The sequence below is a fragment of the Chroicocephalus ridibundus genome, chromosome 5 (genome assembly GCF_963924245.1).
Source record: "Chroicocephalus ridibundus chromosome 5, bChrRid1.1, whole genome shotgun sequence".
In the NCBI taxonomy this organism is placed as follows: domain Eukaryota; kingdom Metazoa; phylum Chordata; class Aves; order Charadriiformes; family Laridae; genus Chroicocephalus; species Chroicocephalus ridibundus.
This window is the reverse complement of record NC_086288.1, coordinates 38474698-38493141: the sequence shown is the minus strand read 5'-3', so window position 1 is coordinate 38493141 and position 18444 is coordinate 38474698. Positions and strand designations below refer to the sequence as shown.

At 37.6% G+C, this 18444-nt stretch overlaps 1 long non-coding RNA gene across 6 annotated transcripts in view; it reads right to left on the bottom strand.

Moving 5' to 3' along the window:
• Window positions 1–18444, bottom strand: part of LOC134516393 (uncharacterized) — a 53240-nt gene that overhangs the window by 7062 nt on the left and 27734 nt on the right. For 4 of the 6 annotated variants that reach the window (XR_010071315.1, XR_010071310.1, XR_010071311.1 and 1 more), the window contains 4 exons: window positions 17811–17911; window positions 17320–17613; window positions 6178–6357; window positions 5072–5159 (listed from right to left, as the gene is read on the bottom strand). This is a non-coding gene — a long non-coding RNA (uncharacterized LOC134516393). The remainder of the gene's footprint in view (window positions 1–5071; window positions 5160–6177; window positions 6358–17319; window positions 17614–17810; window positions 17912–18444) is intronic. The other 2 variants (XR_010071312.1, XR_010071314.1) reach the window with 2 other exon arrangements.

Genomic DNA, 18444 nt, shown 5'->3' with positions numbered 1-18444 from the left:
TGTAGGTTTTAGTCTCCGGGGTATACAGTGAACTTCATAATCCTCAAACTATTTAAAGGTTGATGTTGACATATAATGTAATGCTTACATTGGCAGAAGCAATCAAGATGTGCATGCAATGTTTCTCAATTGCCCTTGAGTAGACTGGGACATTATCTATCCTTAATGACCTGAAGTCAGCAGCAGAACCTACGTGCAAACAATGCTCTAGGACCTTTTTGCAGCCTTTTAGAGCTCAGATCAGAGCTCTTCATGAGTCTTCAGGTGACATGTTCTAATACTTAATCAAAATAACTATTATTTCATAGCAACTAAATGTGCACTACAACCATTTTCACGCAATTAAGAATCACAGAATCACAGAAAGATTGAGGTGGAAAGGACCTCTGGAGGTCATCTTATCCAACCCCAACCTCTCCCACTCACACAGAGGTAGTAGCCCTAGAGAAGACCACGTTCCAGATGGCCTTTGAATGTCTCCAAGGAAATGCGGTTCAATATTTGTAGTTCTTCCTAGTAAAATTGTGGGGACACAGTTGGAATTGGAGCATAGAGATACTGTTATTAGGATCACACTTAAGTGTGGTGATACTAAATTGCCTTTGTAGCTATGCTTTTGTTGTCTATGGCTTAAAAGTCCGCTGCGAAGCAGTGACAGTGTTTTAAAGATGGCATAATACAAGGGCTTTCATACCACCTGACTTTGGGCACCCAAATTAAAAAGTTAAGTGAGTCAAATATCCTTCCTAGTGTTTTCTAGTCGTTTCAGATATTTACTAAGTACTATGAAGAAACCTACATGATGTCTTCCTTGGATTATCATCTACAGGATCCCACTCTCTCTAGTTTGCCTGCAGAGGGAGCCTAGGGAGAATAGCCACCTACTGTAGCCTGGTAGTTATGACTTCTCCCAGTCTAGCCCAGAGATACAATGCAGGAAAACAAAATGCTGTGGATTGTCTCTGCAGCTCCTCACTCAGATTAGCTAAGAAACACCACTTCATTCACCTCTGTTCTGCTAGTTGTCAGTATTCTGAATTAACATGGTCTCCAGTGTCTGGCATAACATGAATAAAACAGAAAAAAATACAACTTTCATAATATATAGTGGAATGTGACAATCTGTGTTAATTCAAAAGATCTATATTTCATGCTTACATTCATAACCTATTTAAAGCCCCAAGAACAGACTCCATCAGAAACAACAGGAGGGCTCTCAGTTGCAAATGCAATAAATATACTTTCATAGACTATTCATAAATATACTTTGTGGTATGTGGTACTGTACTGGTTATTTAAAGTAGCACATTTATCTCTTTCTGATTCTAAACATACCTAAGAGTAGTAAGAAAGCTGTCAATGTACATATCTTATTTTTCTTCACAACCCTTAAACTACCACTGTCATTGCACAAGGTTTTTCCTCTGCCTGCATATATTTAAAATACCACAAACCAGATTTGTTTCATTGTTAGTACCTAGTGAGTAGGTCTTGCTGAGCCCAGGATGTTTTAGAACGATCGGCTCAGATTAAATTTACCAAAATCACTTAGAGCAACAACTGATGCTGTGAAGGCATCTCCTCTCCACTCTCAAAACTCAAATTGGAAAGGGCTGACTACAAGCAGATGTTTATGGGAAGGTGAGAATAGGGTTGATACTTGAAGGTATTGTGCGATTCATTGCAGTGTTTCTGCAAGCTGTTATCAGAAAGCAGAAAGACTCTATGCCTTTTTGTGTATTGCTGGTTTTGCTCAATAAAATTTACATTTTAATCTACAGGTAATTTCATATTGTTCTGTCAGAGTAGCAGCAGATACTCCAGAAAGTGTTCAGTTCACTAGCACAACTACCTTGGCATTATTTTCTTTTCATGTAATGAAATCTATTTTTTGCCTTGAAATAACAGAGCAGTCATATTTACCTTGTTCTTAAATTTTATATTGAAACGTGGCTAAGTCAATAGACAACCTGAAAATGTGCTTCATCTTCATTATGGCAAATGTGAAGTATACTATGTCTCGCTCACCCTCTCTCTTTCCCATTTTCTCGCAAAAAGTTGAGTCAAAGTAAATACTTTACATGTCAATATTTTTACTGAAATTTGCATGTATCTACATTTTTATTTAATTATTACTGATTTAATACATGTATTTACATGTATTAAAATATTTACACGTAAATGTTTTTACGTGCAGTGTGGCCGTATGTTGAAACCTAAGGTGTCAGCTGGTGTCCTGGGATTAAAGGTAGCCTCTCAGACTTCCGTATCCTCTACGATCTTTTCTTGTTCTTTCCATTTTGTTAAGTCTATGCTTTGCCCTTCACTACTTCAACCCGTCCTCCATTAGACTGCTCAGTGTCACTTTTCTCTCCCTTTTTTTGGTCATGACACTCGCAAGCTTCCATATCTGCTTCTTAATGTTCCCTCATTACCCTGCATGTAAAAGAAATTGAGTTCTCTGTGGCATAGCACAGTCAGAGAACAAACTCTAATAGTATCATTTAAAAGAGCGTTCAGAACAGTATTGCTGAAAACTATGCTTGAATGGCTCAAAACTACTGTTCTCATTAACAGGATGCTTTTTCTGAGCCAACTGAGAGAAAATCAGTGGAACTTTATAATGAAAGGTGCAGAAACATTAGGAGGAAAATGCAACAGCAACAAGAAAATGTTGAAACGAGTGTTGGCATTGCAAGGTGTCAGTGCTCTGCTCTGACAGAACTGAAGTTAATATCAGTTTTGACATAGAATTTAATGGGAAAAGCCCTCGGTTCGTTGTGAAAACTAATGTCTATTTTTTTGTTTGCTATTCGTGACAAGCCTATGAAAACATATTACCTGCTGTCTGGCAGTGGCATATATATATGCTATTTATATTAGAGTAGCTCCCCTTCAAAGTCTGTACAATGCATTTTGTGCAGTTTATGACTTCAGCTTTGGGCAAGGATATGAAGGTTCTAAAAGCATAGTATCCCCTTGTGGGATACTTCTGGTTTTCATTAATAAAATTAAATAGCCTGCACAGGATTTTGAATCCATCACTTCTTTTTTTTAAATTTCAACAGGACTGCAGCTGAACGTGGGGAAAACACACTTGTCTAAACTACTATATCTTATCCTGAAAGCACAACACGACAGCTAGAAGGCAGACTACCTGTGGTTGAATTAGAGATGACATACATAGATTCACTCACTTATTAAGACACCAAATTTAAGGAGGTTTTATTTTAGATCCCTCATTTCTTCACCGAAATAAACAGACATCCTAACCCTGCAGCTTCAAGAAAAAAAATCTAACTCGTAACACTGTGTGATGACTGTGATGACTCTATTTTGGTCTCAAAGAGGTCCTCTGGATATTTTTCACTCTGTGTGCTCTGTATACAATGAGAGGGAAAGTGAGATAACATACCCCACAAGCTTGCATGTGACTGTGGCATTTGTCAAAGCCGTTACATTCGATGACAGCTGAAAGGTGTGCAGTCATCTGATTGTGCAGGGGAGTGAATCCCCCTGTCATCACTCCGAAGCCTAAAAACTGCTCGGTCCTATGCCAGAAGCACTGCAGTTTAGCAAATGCAGCGTGTTGATATACCAATATTGCTTAGACCTAGCGACGCACTCAGGTTAATGACAGCTGCTCTGTCAACTGCTTCCTGATGCAGCAGTGTTTACAGATTAAGGAGTAAAGGCAATGTTTTGATAGGTTATTTTGGGTATTGTATTTGAATGTTTGTCTGGCTTTGTTTGTTTGTTTACTTTTTTGGTTAAACTCACATGTGAGGAAACTGGTAAAATATGCTTCTATAAACTAGCAATCATATACTAGCAATAAGACTTATTGCTATTGGGACTTTTCAGACAATATTCACTTCTGCAGAACACTAAAACATGATTCTGTATTTCATCTCCCTAAGAACAGGGCAAGAATGAGACCCTTTCCACTGCAACAACAGTTAAACTATCTGAGTAGATGTTTAAATGCATGCTGTTAAGTTTTTTGTCTAACTTAGATGGTGGTTAGAATAATTGCTGAATCCAAAGAAGGCCAAAGCCTTATTTTGCCATCTGATTTGATTCTGTGGATGACCTCCTGACTTTACTAAGTCGAGCATAAATGTCTCATTTTCTGCAATGAAGGCAGTATTTCATCCTGCTTGTATCACTAAAGCGCAGCAAAATATACTCAGGTTTTGACAGACTCTTTACACAATTTTGCTCTTCCACAGTTAATGTCAGAACCAAACTGCTTCAGTATAAGATGCCACAAAATTTCTACTCCTCTGGAAACTTTCATCATTTCATACAAATTAAATCCAGAGATACCATTACACGATCCTACATGTACCATTGCTTCCTAAGGTGCAAATGCAGAATGAGAAAGAAAAATCTGCAGGGTCTCAAGCAGCCTACAGGGAGCTGCAGCAGACGCCAGACACACAGGCAGGCGAAGGCCTCAAAAACGTCTTTTCATCTCTAACCTCTGCTGTGCCATCCTTCTTTAGAAATTTCAATTACTACATTGTCTGTCCCTCCGTACATCAAAAGCTAGTAGGTTTCACTCAGATATGCTCTATCAAGTGAAAAAAACCTTAGTTTAGTCAGCGAAATATTTCAATCTTCAGAAAAATTAAAACATGAGGTACAGGTAGGGTACAGCAGACATTAAGGAACTGCTGGTGCCTGAGGCCCCATACAGACAGAGAACCTCTGCTGCTGTCCCTGCCCTTCCCTTTGAAGTTCTGCAAGGCCAGGGGGGCTTCTCAGCCCTAATATTTTTTTTTCTTCTTCTGATCTACATCTCTTGCTGAATTCGTATCTTTTATGCCTCCAGGCACTAACCAGGACATCTTAATGGTAAATGGAGAACAGCATTAGCCAGATACACTGACCCCCTACAAATTGATCTTAAATAACACAGAAGCACGGTGGTAGAGAACTTAACAGGAGTCTGGATCCCAAGATACGGATGCACTGAATGAGGAGGTGCATGAACAACATTTCACTAAGCAGCATCCAGCAGAGATGAAGACCCTGTCCTGAATCTGTGCATGGACGCAATACTCACATTTGGAACTGGTGGTCTGGACTAGATGACCTTGGGAAGTACATTCCAAACACCATTCTTGCAATTCTACACTTCTGTGAAAATAGTCCTACAATGCAATAGTATAATGAAAGGTATACAGAACATAAACAAGTGCAAGATAAAGCTAGGCACCAAGCCAAAATGGATGTGAGTTGTCATTAGTCACAATTCTGGAATCTATTGCAGATCACAAAATAAACATCAGCTAATAATATCGAGCTGTCACAAAACAAGGGAAAGTGTACTTGAGTGCATAAACAGACAAGACATCGGAGGAATTCCTCCTAATTTATTCAGTACATACAATGTCTCAGCTGGAATATTGTATCAAGTTCTGGTTGCTGTATTTCCAAAGAAGTGTGGACAGATAGAGAGTTGAAAGAATGATAGGACAGGAAGTTACAAAACACGATGCCCAAGAAAACTGAAACTGAGATCATCTTGTCTAAAAAAAGAGGTAAGTTTTGAAATAAGTGCCCTGCCTGGTTTGAGGGATGAATGAATCTTATTTGTTTCAGACAATAATTTTCAGAGAAACCTGCATGGAAACAGGACAACATGCTACATCTTGGAGTAATTTTAAAATGTCTTAGAGAAACCTTTGAAACATCTCTTAGAGAGAAAAAGATGATCTGTGATTTCAAATAACCAGCACCAGTTTAATTTCAGATTATATTTTTTTCTGGAGCTGCTCCAAAAAATCTTTAAGGAATTAATAATCATTATTCTCAAGTTATAGAAAGAGTAGACACACACACAAAAAAGAGTAATGGAGGTTCATCGCCTAATCAGTTGAAGCAGCTCAAAACTCTACTGCATTAATGATACATACTAAAAATGTCAATTTTACTTAAAGTAAGTTTTAAGCATCAGGGTTTTTTTCATTTTTGTCTAATTTCTAGTTCATATGGGTATATTTGATTATTATGATAAGAAATAATATTTTTAGTAAAGCATGTCTCCAATCATCATCGTGCTTTTCCCACAGAGAAAGGTAGAACAGGTGCAATTAAAATTGGATTTTGGGTTTAGGTGACAATCTCCATTATGTCTAAAATGTGGAGTGCTACAAGAACTTGTCATACCTTTAAACCTTGGATGAAGTCTTTCTCAGCCTCAATGTCATATTCTCTATCAAATATGCTTTTTCTAATGGAAGTACCTAATCTTCAGTTTCATTCATGTACAACTAGAAGAACAGTATCACAAGAGCCAAAACCAGCATCTGTTGCTTTATTTCCAGTTTTCAGCTGATCAAAGGAGATCTGGGAAAAAAAAAAAAAAAAAATTGACAACAGTTTCTGCTTTCTAAGAAAATGACTTTACATGGGATTCAGAAAATAAAATTATGTCTACAGGTGAGCTTGCCAAATATAATTTATCAAATACACAGTTCATTGATTTTTTGTCATTTTTCATTGACTAATTTATTCAAAAAATACTTCTTATGATATTCATCCAATTCTGCAGCAGCCAAAATACACTGTCAAATAAATTATTTGACAGTAATTAATGACAGTATTATTCATATCCCTTACTCAAATGGTTCTATTTATTTATTTGTTTGGTTTTTTGTTTGTTTATTTTCAGCTAGCCACAATCTCTGCCATGGAGTCAAGCAACCTAAATATAAATTGATGATGATGCCCATTAAATGCTAACAGTCATAAGGTTTCATTCCAGATGGTGCTGTATTTTCCACCAGTCTCTATCTTTCAGTTGTTCTTTAACAATTTTTTTTTTGTTTCCTCGGATCCTTCTTTCCTTACTCTTTTCTTCTTTCCAGCTTATCACATTATTTTCTAGATAATAATTGTCTTTTTTATATAGTTTATATCCAGGAGGTAACTCAATACCATATTTGAGAAATGCTTATGATTTGCAATCTTTAGCTATTGTTAAAGATTTAACTGCAATTTAACTACTAAGATGTGGCTTCATAAAAGCAGAATTCTGAGCACTAATGCTATTTGTGTACTAGAGAATGATCTGAGCTATGCTTCAGTTATTGCTGTGGCTGAAAAATGGGGAATACATGGTGCAGCAATAGACAGGAAAAGAGACTATTTTGCAATTAGGAAAACGTTAGTATAGACAACTGGACAGAAACCTTGCCCATGGGCAGGGTGCTGAGCAAGTGGAACAAGAATTTTTATCAGTAATCATGTCTTCCACCTTTTCTGTATGCCCAGTGTGAGACATCTGGAGCTACATTTGTAAAATTACTGAGCATTCATGACTGCATCGAAAGTCAATCAGAGTCAATTTCAAATGCATGCATGCAACACTTCAGAATTATTAACCTCTGCAGAAATAAATAAATAAATAAATAAATAACTACAATGCACAGCAATACACAAGTAAGTTTATCAAAATTAGCATGGAAGCTTCAGATGCCACTTGACAGTTTTGGCCTTTGTCACTGAATGCCTCAATTCTCCCTTCTTAAAACAGGGCCGCCGATGCTCCTAGAGTACTTGGATATTATGCAATAAATTTGTATTCTTTCTAAAGCACTTAAATGCTGTTTAAGAGAGTCTTCTGGGTTGATTTAAGAAGAAATGAATATTTCTTTGTTCAATGTGTAACTCAGATATTGTGCATTAAATACGGCTCGTGACCCTTCATCAATTAAACAGGCAGAATAGCTGCTTATTGAGTGAGAGAGTAACCTTCTGGCAATATACTGATTCTGTACTGAAGGAGTGAGTACAGCGCATAACCACAAAGCCAGCAATTCCAGTTTAAGTGGGCAATATAAGTTCTGTGGTGGGGTTTAGGGTTTTTTGGGTTTGTTTTTTTTTTTTTTCTCCTTGAATTCTTTCTCTTTACGGCATTGCCAGTCATTTACTGTTGGGCAGAAGGCTGAGCCTGGGGTAGAGCTGCCACAGGTAGAAGCCCATCAGAGGGGATGAGGGGATGTCTGTTTTCCTGGCTCCTTGGTGCAGATCTGAACTGGGCATGAGAGGCTGGGGACATGGGTTGTGGGACTGCACAGCGTGTGTGCCAAAAACCAGAAATTTTAAAGTAGAAACTGTCAATCACCTGCTACATCCATCCTCCTTAGTAAATAAATTTCAGATTACATGCTTCTGAGCACTGTAGCTCTGTTCTTGTGGCCATCCCACCTGAATTCATCCTGACAATGAACAATTTCACCAGGTTTTAAACACCGAAGTTCCTCCATTCCTTGTGGGAATTGGCATTGAGAATTCAACAGGAGCTCAGATACCTAAATTTCTTCTTTATTTTTAATGATTTAAACACGTAATTTACTACTTCTATCATTAATTTGAGGGACATAAAATTAAATTTAATTTTTTCAACAATTATTATATTGAACACTTGTTTTTTGTAAATTGAAGCTGTTTCTGCAACCGTTAAATCCAACTATGTGTAGGTGGGGCCACAACTTATTCAATGCACCTAATTATTCAGTCCAAACTCAAGAAAAGTATAATTAAGATGCTAAAAATTTGTAACTGTAAAAGTAGCTCTAAGCATCTTAAAATTACATCACCTGACAATCCCAAAATGTACTAGTTAATTTATTCTGCTGCAAACAAGCATGAATTTGTTTTGATTTATATTTTATATTGTATCTCTTTGATGGTTCTATTTTTTCCTTTTCAAAAACTATAAGCATACCTGTCGAATAAAGAATTGACGAAACAGAAAATTCATGAGACCTAACACTGTAACGACCAAATAACATATGAATCACCCAGATAACCTTTCTCTCTGGAGTCAGATAGCCTTTCTGCTCTTAGTGTCTAGGAGTAACGCTGGTCCTTACCTGCAGTGGTCCTTTTATTAGCTTGTGTGACTTTAACGCTGCTCTCAGGACTGGATGTGTGCCCAGATCTACTTTAGATGTTTCTTTTTTTGTTGTTGTTTTATCTCTGAATTTGTTTGCTAACTACATGAATGGCCATTAGCTGTAGCAATCCAATCAAAAAAGTGAAGCAAATACAAAAGAGAAATGCAACCTCTTCTTAGTTGATAAACGGACAAGAACACCACTTACATCATTTTACCCATGTGCCACTTCTGCATACTTTTCAATCTGACCCCAAGTGGCTAAGGCACAAATGTTTATGCCAGAAAGAACAAGATCTGAGGGTATATATCTGAAATATGGAAATTTATACACTGATGCTCTGACTCTAAGCCTATCTGTATTTTCATAATTACAAAATGGATAACTAACTGTGATATTACAAACTCTGTCCCTATTGTATCAGTAGTGTATAATTCTACAATGATTATTCATGGAGGATTGATATTTATAGTACTATATCCAAGAAAGTTAACACAATACTGAGATTTTTTTCCTTTCTCTTTACAATAAGATCTTCATGGAAGTAATAAATAACACTTACAAACACTGAAACAGAGCCTGCAAACAAAATTTAGCATATGTTGTAGGATGCCTCTGAAAAACAAATGCTCTAAATGAAGTCAAAGTTGTTTAAAACGTACTTGATACGCAACCTGAAAGATTTTTTCTATGCGAGTAGGAAGATGATGTCAGAGTTATTAAACCCAGCACATTTCATGCAACCTTCTTTCTCCTTATAGCAGATGCAGTGCTGTCAAGAGAAACTACATGGCTCTGCTTTCAGCTGATGGTGTCACTGAAAAACCTAAAACTTCAGAGTTTATCTGAATATCTGAACCACACACATAATTCATGATGTAATTTCTTTAGCACTCTAAATACAGTGTTATCTTGGGTGTCTGGCACAAATGATAACTTTGAGAATAAATAAAAAAAAACCCAAAAAATTCCTTAGAGAAGACAGTAGAAATGAGGAAGAGAGAGCTCTAGTCAGAGAAGACTCCAGAACAACAAGAGAAGACCTGCATAGCCTACCCCACAGAAGCACCAAGAGCCGAATTACCCCTAACTGAAAGCCTGAATCTGAGTGACAGCTGAGAATCTGGCTCATGGTATTTAACTAGACGGCTAATGATTCAGCTGTGGGAAACAATGAATGATCTGTCTGATGCTAAAATTCACTTAGCAGCTGTGATGTTACTTTTAAGGATTAAAGTAACTGCATTAACTGAAAATAAAGAGTTGTTTAACAAAACTACTAATAACTATGCTTTAACTTCCCAAGTGGCTTTTATATAAAATGTAGAAACCAAAGTAATCCACCATATTAGTATGATTTATCTGCATGCTTTTAATGACTTCTGATTATAGCTTTACATAAACAACGTTTTGCAAATTCAGCAAGATAAAAGATTGCATTCTGTAGTAAATTTCTTCTTTATGAGTTGCTAATTTTTAGTTTTATGAAAAAAAACCACAACAACCAACCAACCAACCAAATCTGAACTGCAGTACACCTGGCTGCCTTGTTTCAGGTGTGTGGGATAACGAGCCATCTGTCTTTCTTCCTGAACTAGGCAGCACACAGGCCAGACAGGGTTGATGCTTTAATGCTGCTCTGAGGCTGCATTCTGTTCCAAAGTGTGAAGTAAGGGGTAACACGCGGGCAAAGCTAAAGCTAGGGAGAGAGCTCGTGCAGAGGGACAGTGCCGCAACCCCACTGCGAGGTGGCAGTTTGTGCACGGCCTTGTAGACAAATGAGCTCCAGGAGGGAGGCATGGCGTTCTCGGTGACCCAGTGTTGGTCTGAGCCACGCAGCTCTGTGTCTTGACGGGTTCTCACTCTGGTATTCATATGCATATTTTTCATATTTTATACAGCCTTTCATCTGTGAGAGCACATTATCACAAGAAGGGGAGAAAGAAAACGTAAGATTCAGCAATTATACCAAGAAAAATATATTATAAAGACGTATGCTAACTTCCTTGGTGGGAGTTTGCTGTTTCAAACATATGGCAAATTAAGGGTCTCGCTCTACATGTTTTGAAGCACCCTGCACGGCAGCATACGTAAACGCCCAAATTTTGCTACCCTGCACTGATGTGAATCAGTGGCAATTGTCCTGGTAAATGAGATGTCTCCAGACTTATTTCAGAAACAAGGACAGCAGAACTTGGACCAAGGGGAGTCGAGGGTAGTCATCATTTTGTAGGAACAGAGCCAAAGTCTGGACATTTCTGCAGCTGAAGAAAGTACACAAAGCATACGCTGCCACTTATGAACTAAATGTCACTGGTCTTCTAAAGCTGTCTTTACCGTGAGGTTGCTATTACTTGTTTCCCCACAGTCCCCATAGTAACTATAAAAATTTCATTTCTACTCTAAATATTTAAATCCCAGTCAGACCTGTTAACATTTTGGAGAGTAAACACAAAGGAGCTGTGTGATTACTCTGCACCGTACTGGGCTTCGCTGGAAGGCTGTATCAGCTATAACTCTTTTTTGTTTTGGGCCATAGAGAGTTCTTAGTAACTTCAAATATAATGTGTTCTAGGGTAATCTAATTGTTCCAAGAAAAGCTAGTTACAACACATTAGTGAACTGTTGGGTGCTGCAGTATTATTTCCTTCATGGTTTTTTTTGTTGCAAATTGAAACACTTATGAATCAAGGAGCATCACCTCATCAGGGAGTTAGACTTTTTCAAACATTTTCAGTGTTTGAACTGACATCAGTTTAATTATTAGCATTTGTATTGCATATTACGGGTTTTTTTCTCAGTTCTGATTAAAGTTGAACATGCAAACAAAAACTTTCTCAGGTCACTGGAAGTCAGCATTTTCTAAGAGTCACTACAGTTATTGTGTAATTGGTCTTACAGGTGGATTCAGAGGTCCGCATCCATATAACACCACCATTGTGGTAGTATAAAAATATGTGAAAACATGATGCCTATCACACAGGCCTTACAGTCTAAATATGACCAAAAATAGTAAACAATCAAACAGAAAAGATTGATCTGAATGTTGAGGTTAACAAGAAAATCACATCACTTTATAAATTAAATATAGCCCAAACATATAATTCTAGAAAACTGGAAAAAAAGTGGTTTCCATAGTTGCCTTTTCATCTCAAAAAAAGAAAAAAAAGAATTTGTTGTAACAGATGAATAATGAACACCTTTAGTGCTAATACTAATCTGAGTATTTTCCTGCTCAGAAAATTTGCATGGTTTCATATTGTTTTCTTCATAGAATTTGTTGGCTTAGTTAATTATAAAGCAAACAGCCTGAAAACACCACAGATGAAAATTAATAACATTGTGCTTTTATATTGATCTCAGACCAGTCTTACTGAGCACATCAGCATAATATTAGTGCCATAGGCACATGTGTCAGTTGGTACAAAATCAATTTTATCTACCATCATACTTGAAATCATATTTTATTAATGAGAAATCCAAGAAAATACTTTTTGAAACAAAATAACTCTGATGTCTCTTTAGGAGCTCCATTAATTCACAATGATCTTTAGACCCTGAAAATTGTTCAGTTTTATCCTTTCAATGAATAGGGATTTGCTCCTGTGACTATAAAAAAAAAATTCCTCAGGCAAGTTTCCCGAGACTCTCTAACACATCAATTGTTGCAGAACACAAAAACATACTTTAAATAACCGCAGCATGGTTATACCCACAAGCACAATTTGGCCAACAGAAATTTAATATCTGTGGAAAACTAATAAATATTTCTGCTTGTTATTTGCATGGAAGATGGCTGAAAAGGAATCATATGTTTATTTAACATATTTTTATAGTTTTTATTAATTGAATCTAAAAATTGTAAGCCTAAGTCCACTTGATATATTACACGTAAGTGCAATCTACTGTGCCGATACTAAAAAAAGTGATGTTTACATTAATTGCACTATTTTTGGTCTCTTACTTGACAAAATACTGTTATTATAAACTGAACTCTTACCATAAAATACTCAAGAGAAGCAGTGTTCACTGAGCAACATAATGTAGAAGGGTGGAAGGGGACAGTAAAGTAAAAACTAGAATAGTTAAGGCAGCTTTAAGCCCCACCTGTGGTCTCTTGGGGCACCAATAGCTTTGCAATAATAACGACAGCTACAAGTGGCACTCACCTGATCTACTGGCCTATCTTTGCACTGCCAAAAATATAGGCCTTGTGCGGTGCACCAAAATTTCTGAGAAGTTCCCTGGAGGACAGAACATTTTCTCATCCAGTGGTGATATCTACCAATTCTATTGTTTCACCCACCAAAAATGCCTTTTATATCTGACAAACTGCATTTGAAGACTTGTATTGTTGACTTACGGAGGAGGACGGAGGGGAGCAGATTCCAACCTCCCTTGCTACTCTCATGTTTTTGCAACTGCTTTTGCACAAGATAGTGCTCTAGTTTAAGCCCATGACCCTCATGGCCAGCAGTCGAGCACCCGCCTGGCCACTCACTCACTCCCTGCCTCAGTGGGACAGGGGAAAAAATAGGAAGAACGTGAAGGGGAAAGCCTGTGGGTCAGGATAAAGTCGAGGAGATTGCTTACCAGTTATTGTCATGGGCAAAACAGGCTCAGCTTGGTGAAATTGAAATTAAGTTTGTTGGTTTGTTATGGTAATACCTCCTCCTCCTTCCTCTCACGCTTTTTTGTTCTCTCCTCCTTTCTCTATCCGGTGTTTTATGCCCTTTCTTGAATACACTTTCCCCGAGGCTTCACCAGTGTGTCTGAGGGGCTGAGCTGTGCCCTGTGGTGGGTCCATTGGGACTGGCCATGTCTGGCACAGGGCAGCCCCTGGCCTCTTCCCTCAGAGGCCACCCCTGCAGCCCTCCTGGCTGCCGATACCTGAGCACCTGCACCCAGCACAAGAATCATATTTAGGCATTTCTCTCCCAGATGCTGGAAACTTCGACTGTATGCTACCTCCGATTTGAAACTGAACAGGGCTTTTCTTCTGAAATGAAAAGAGCTATACGTCTTATTTTTCTTCCCCCCCCTTCCCCACTCAGAAAATGAATAAATCACCAAAAAAATCTCATTGCCTGGCATAAACTGACTGGGGGCTGGAGCACCTCTGCTATGAGGAGAGGCTGAGAGAGTTGGGGTGTTCAGCCTGGAGAAAAGAAGGCTCCGGAGGAGACCTTATAGCAGCCTTCCAGTACCTAAAGTGGGCCTACAGGAAGGATGGGTAGGGACTCTTTATCAGGGAGTGTAATGATAGGATGAGGGATAACGGTTGCAAACTGAAAGAGAGTAGATTTAGATTGGATATTAGGAAGACATTCTTTACTGTAAGGGTGGTGAGGCACTGGAACAGGTTCCCTGGAATGCTCCATCCCTGGAGGTGTTCAAGGCCAGGCTGGATGAGGCTTTGAGCAGCCTGGTTTAGTGGGAGGTGTCCCTGCCCATGGCAGGGGTTTGGAACTAGATGATCTTTAAGGTCCCTTCCAATCCGAACCATTCTGTGATTTTGTGTGATTCTGTGACTGTGTACTATGTAAATAATTTATTTTCTACTCATTCGTCCATCCATCCACAGGCTAGTCCCTGTGTTTCTGTGTATTCTTCTAGAAAAATGTAAAAGTCTTGACGGCTCATGTAAGAGAGCCGTATGTATTGAGATCGATAACAGTGCATTGTACTGAATGCAAGTTACAGTATTTACAGAAGTGCCTCCTTGGTGCAGTTCTCAGTCAATGAAAGAATTAATCTCCTTCACATGTGTGCTGGCATCCAAAATAAAGTAAATAATAAAGACCAGCGAGTGAAATGTTACTACCTGTTTCAAAGAGTTTGTTTGAAATCTACCAGGCCTCCACACAAGATCTTAATTTGCCAATTTGTAGAACAGGACAGATGATTACACCCTGTAATAGATCAGACATCAGGATTTTGTAATTTTTTAAGTATTCTCAGGCATAATGGAAAGTATAGATTAAATACCTAAATACATTAAAAAACATCAACATGGCAAAAAGAAGAGAAAACATTTTATCTTAATACCCTCTCCTTCTCCTTTGATCTCACTCATAATGGAAATGATACGCTGGAAAAGAAAACCTGGAGATAGTTTGAGGAAGGTATGGAAGATAACGCAACAACAAAGAAATACTCTAGAATGGCTAAAGAGTGAGCATTTACATTTAGAATCAAAGTTTTTATCACACACAAAGGGAGAGAGAGCAGGAGCTTTAGAGTTTATTTCGGGTGCTAGTTGCCTGAATCAGAAACTATTGCTTTAAAACCAAAAAATCCTAGATCAATTGCATAAAAGACCCAAGCTGGGGCATAGTACCTGGGTCAGAAAATTGTTAAACAGGAATGATTTTTCATAATATTCTGGCTTCAATGTGATCTGAGTTAGGAATGAAGAAAAGCTCATTTTGTTTCATGGTTGTTTAGCGGACTGTGAGACACTTATGGAGAATCATTTCATATGTATTCAATTTGCAATGGGCAGTATTCCACGGGAGACCTGCGGACAGTAATCCTGGTAGAGCAGCTAAGGATTAAAGGGACAATCTGCTTCCCTGAAGCAGTTCTAGCTCAGGGCAAGGCTGACTGAAACAGCAGAACAGGGGTTTTTACTGTTCCTGAGCACCCTGTGTCATCTGGGGAGGCAGAGCGGGAGAGAAGAATGAAGAAATATTCCTTATAAATAAAACAAAAACCTAGAATATATCTTCTTACCAGTTGAGCAGCTAAAATAGTTTCTCATTTACCTATACTGACAGATGACTTCCTCTGATCTTGACAAATTATTTTTGATCCATTCAGGCAGGTTCCTACAGGAATTAAAGTATGAGCACGGTAAAAAGAAGAAACTCATTTTTTGTAACCTTAGTGTTTATAAAATTGGATTGATAATAACTGTAGACTCTTAAGTGAATTACAGTGAATTATAAATCAGTTTTTGCAAGGATTTTGTTTTATAATCATAACTGTTTATAAGATTTTAAGAAATGGTTATACCCAGAAGGTAATGCAGTCATTTTCATCAGGAAAGCTGATCTGCTTGTCTGTTTTTAATCTTCTTACTTCATGAATACAACACACAGGGCGGAGGTAACATAAAGGACACGACTATGACTAATCTTAAAGCAGAACAAGCAGAACAAGCAAAACAAATGAAAAAATGTTCTTGTAACTGGTGATACTTTTCAGTGTTTTAATCTCTGAAATAGAGAATAATTAGTAGTGGGAAGGAAAAAAAAAAAAAGATATTTGCAAACGTGAAAGAAAAGAACCACTGTTCCTAGAGCAGAACCTGATGATATCTGAACAAGAGAGTGAGGGACTTCTACAGTATCTACTTATTTCAAAATAAAATTCAACTAAAGTACAGAAAAAATCTTTCCAAAGGCTGTTAACTCAAAATCTATGATTTTCATTGCATTAACTTCCAACAGAATCATCTTTATGAGCAAAATATTGTCAGAGTAGTTGTAAAAAGAAGAAATGGAACCATTGCCATTCTTCAGTTTGAGAATCTAATGTTTTCATCATCATCCTTGCTACTATATTATATCCAAAATCCTGTTTTGAGAAAGGCTTCTGGTGTAGAAGTATATTAGTCTAAAAGGGGTGAATTTCAAGTATGGGGCATTAAAGCTCTCAAAGATTTTAAAACTGTGGATTCTTCAGCATCATCAAAGTATTCCGTGAAGGAGTTTGTTAAGACTTCACTGACATGGATGGACAACTAGATGCAACTGAGTGCAAAGACAAGCTAACCAAACTAGTATACCAGAGAAAGAGTCTCTCATTTATTTTGTAAAGAATCAGAATTAGGTATTTCAAAGGGAAAGAGAAGAGAGAGACGTGAAGCTAGGAGTCTGCCTACAATAATTGTTCCCCAAGGTTTCACTCAAGGGATTGCACAGATCAGAGACAGCACTCAAAATGTCTCCTCAGACTTATCCTTTACAAATTTGGGACTGTAGTTTACCAAGGGATATTCACAAGATAGAAAATGAAATTTATCTCTTGGCATCTTCACCTAACTCTCTGAGTTGCTCTTAACTGCCTCCCATCAAAATCAGGAAATGACCGACGTAAATGCCTCTCTGCACAAGAAAACACATACAATCACTTTCATATGTAGAAAGGAGATGAGAGTGGAAGGAGAAAGAGAGGAAAAAACAATACCATACTGGAGCTTTCCTAAAGACAATAAGAGCTGACTGGTCTCACAGGTCACGTGTGAGCTGTGCAAGGCACCACCATATAGAGATGCCCTAAGTAAGCACTGAATATGTTGATGCAGTTTAGCCTTCCTTATACTCAGTAGTATTATTAATGTGGACCCAGAAAGAAGATAAACACGTTTGTATAGCAATAAGTCTTGGAAAATTAATTTTACCCCTCAGCCAGGCTTTTAGGTTCACACCGATGCACTAAAAAGGCTGTGGTATTTCTTTTTCAAGGGCTGACTTCCAGAGTTGACTTCAAGAGCTCACTTGGATAAAGGTGTCCAGAGGATCTCCGTATGTAGCTGCAGTCACGTTCTCTTATGCCTTAATTTATAAAGCATCACATGTGTGGTAAAAAGAAATGGTACTGGACCAGCCCATGAGATTCACGACCTCTGCGCCTCTCCTTTAAGTCAGAAGGTAGAACAGTGACGATCTTCCCAAAATTTTGTGAAAAAAGGATACTAAAAATAAAGAGAAAAAAATATCGGTAGCTGAGAATTATCACAATGTTTTCCATGTATGAGAAACAGGAAAAAGTAGCGGATTTGGGTTTTTTTTTAAATTCATATGTCTATCTTAATAAAATATTTATATCTTCTCCATATTGACACCAATATAAATATTGTATATGCATATGCACATTTATATTGTAACTTACAGTTGAGGTTTTAAATTCAGGAATTTAAGGAGCACGATGGCAGCCGAAAATGAGGGACCTGTCTAGAATTCTTTGAAAGGCTGTATATGCTTTTATTGCACCTATAATAAAGTCATAAAAAGGATCAAATAAATTTCAGTAATCCCTTCAAGTACTTTATTTAAAGATTACAAGATCAAGTATTCATTTGCCCCTGCTTCATGAAAAGATTTTCTGAAACCACATAATGAATGGAAAAGTAAGGGGAAAAAAAGAGATTGAGACTACAACATGAGAGAAAGATAGATAACCAGGGTTATATGAAGTGCCTCCAGATGTTAATGATTATGCTGTGTTTGTGGAACGGTTGTAGTTCATTTGTTCTTAGTTTAACATTAACAGCTGGTTTCATAATGCAAATATATATTTTAAAGAAGTCATAGAACAAGCAAGATTTATATTTTTTCCAGTTATTTATTGCAGAATACAGACTTTTGCATACAAGCCACACAACATGCATGTATGCACACAAACATACATGCTGTGTGTGTGTATGCCCATATATATCCCACCATTATGGAAAATGAACATGCATTGTGTACAGTAAAGCTTTTTGATAAAACAGACACAATCTTTGACAGTTCAGATCACTATG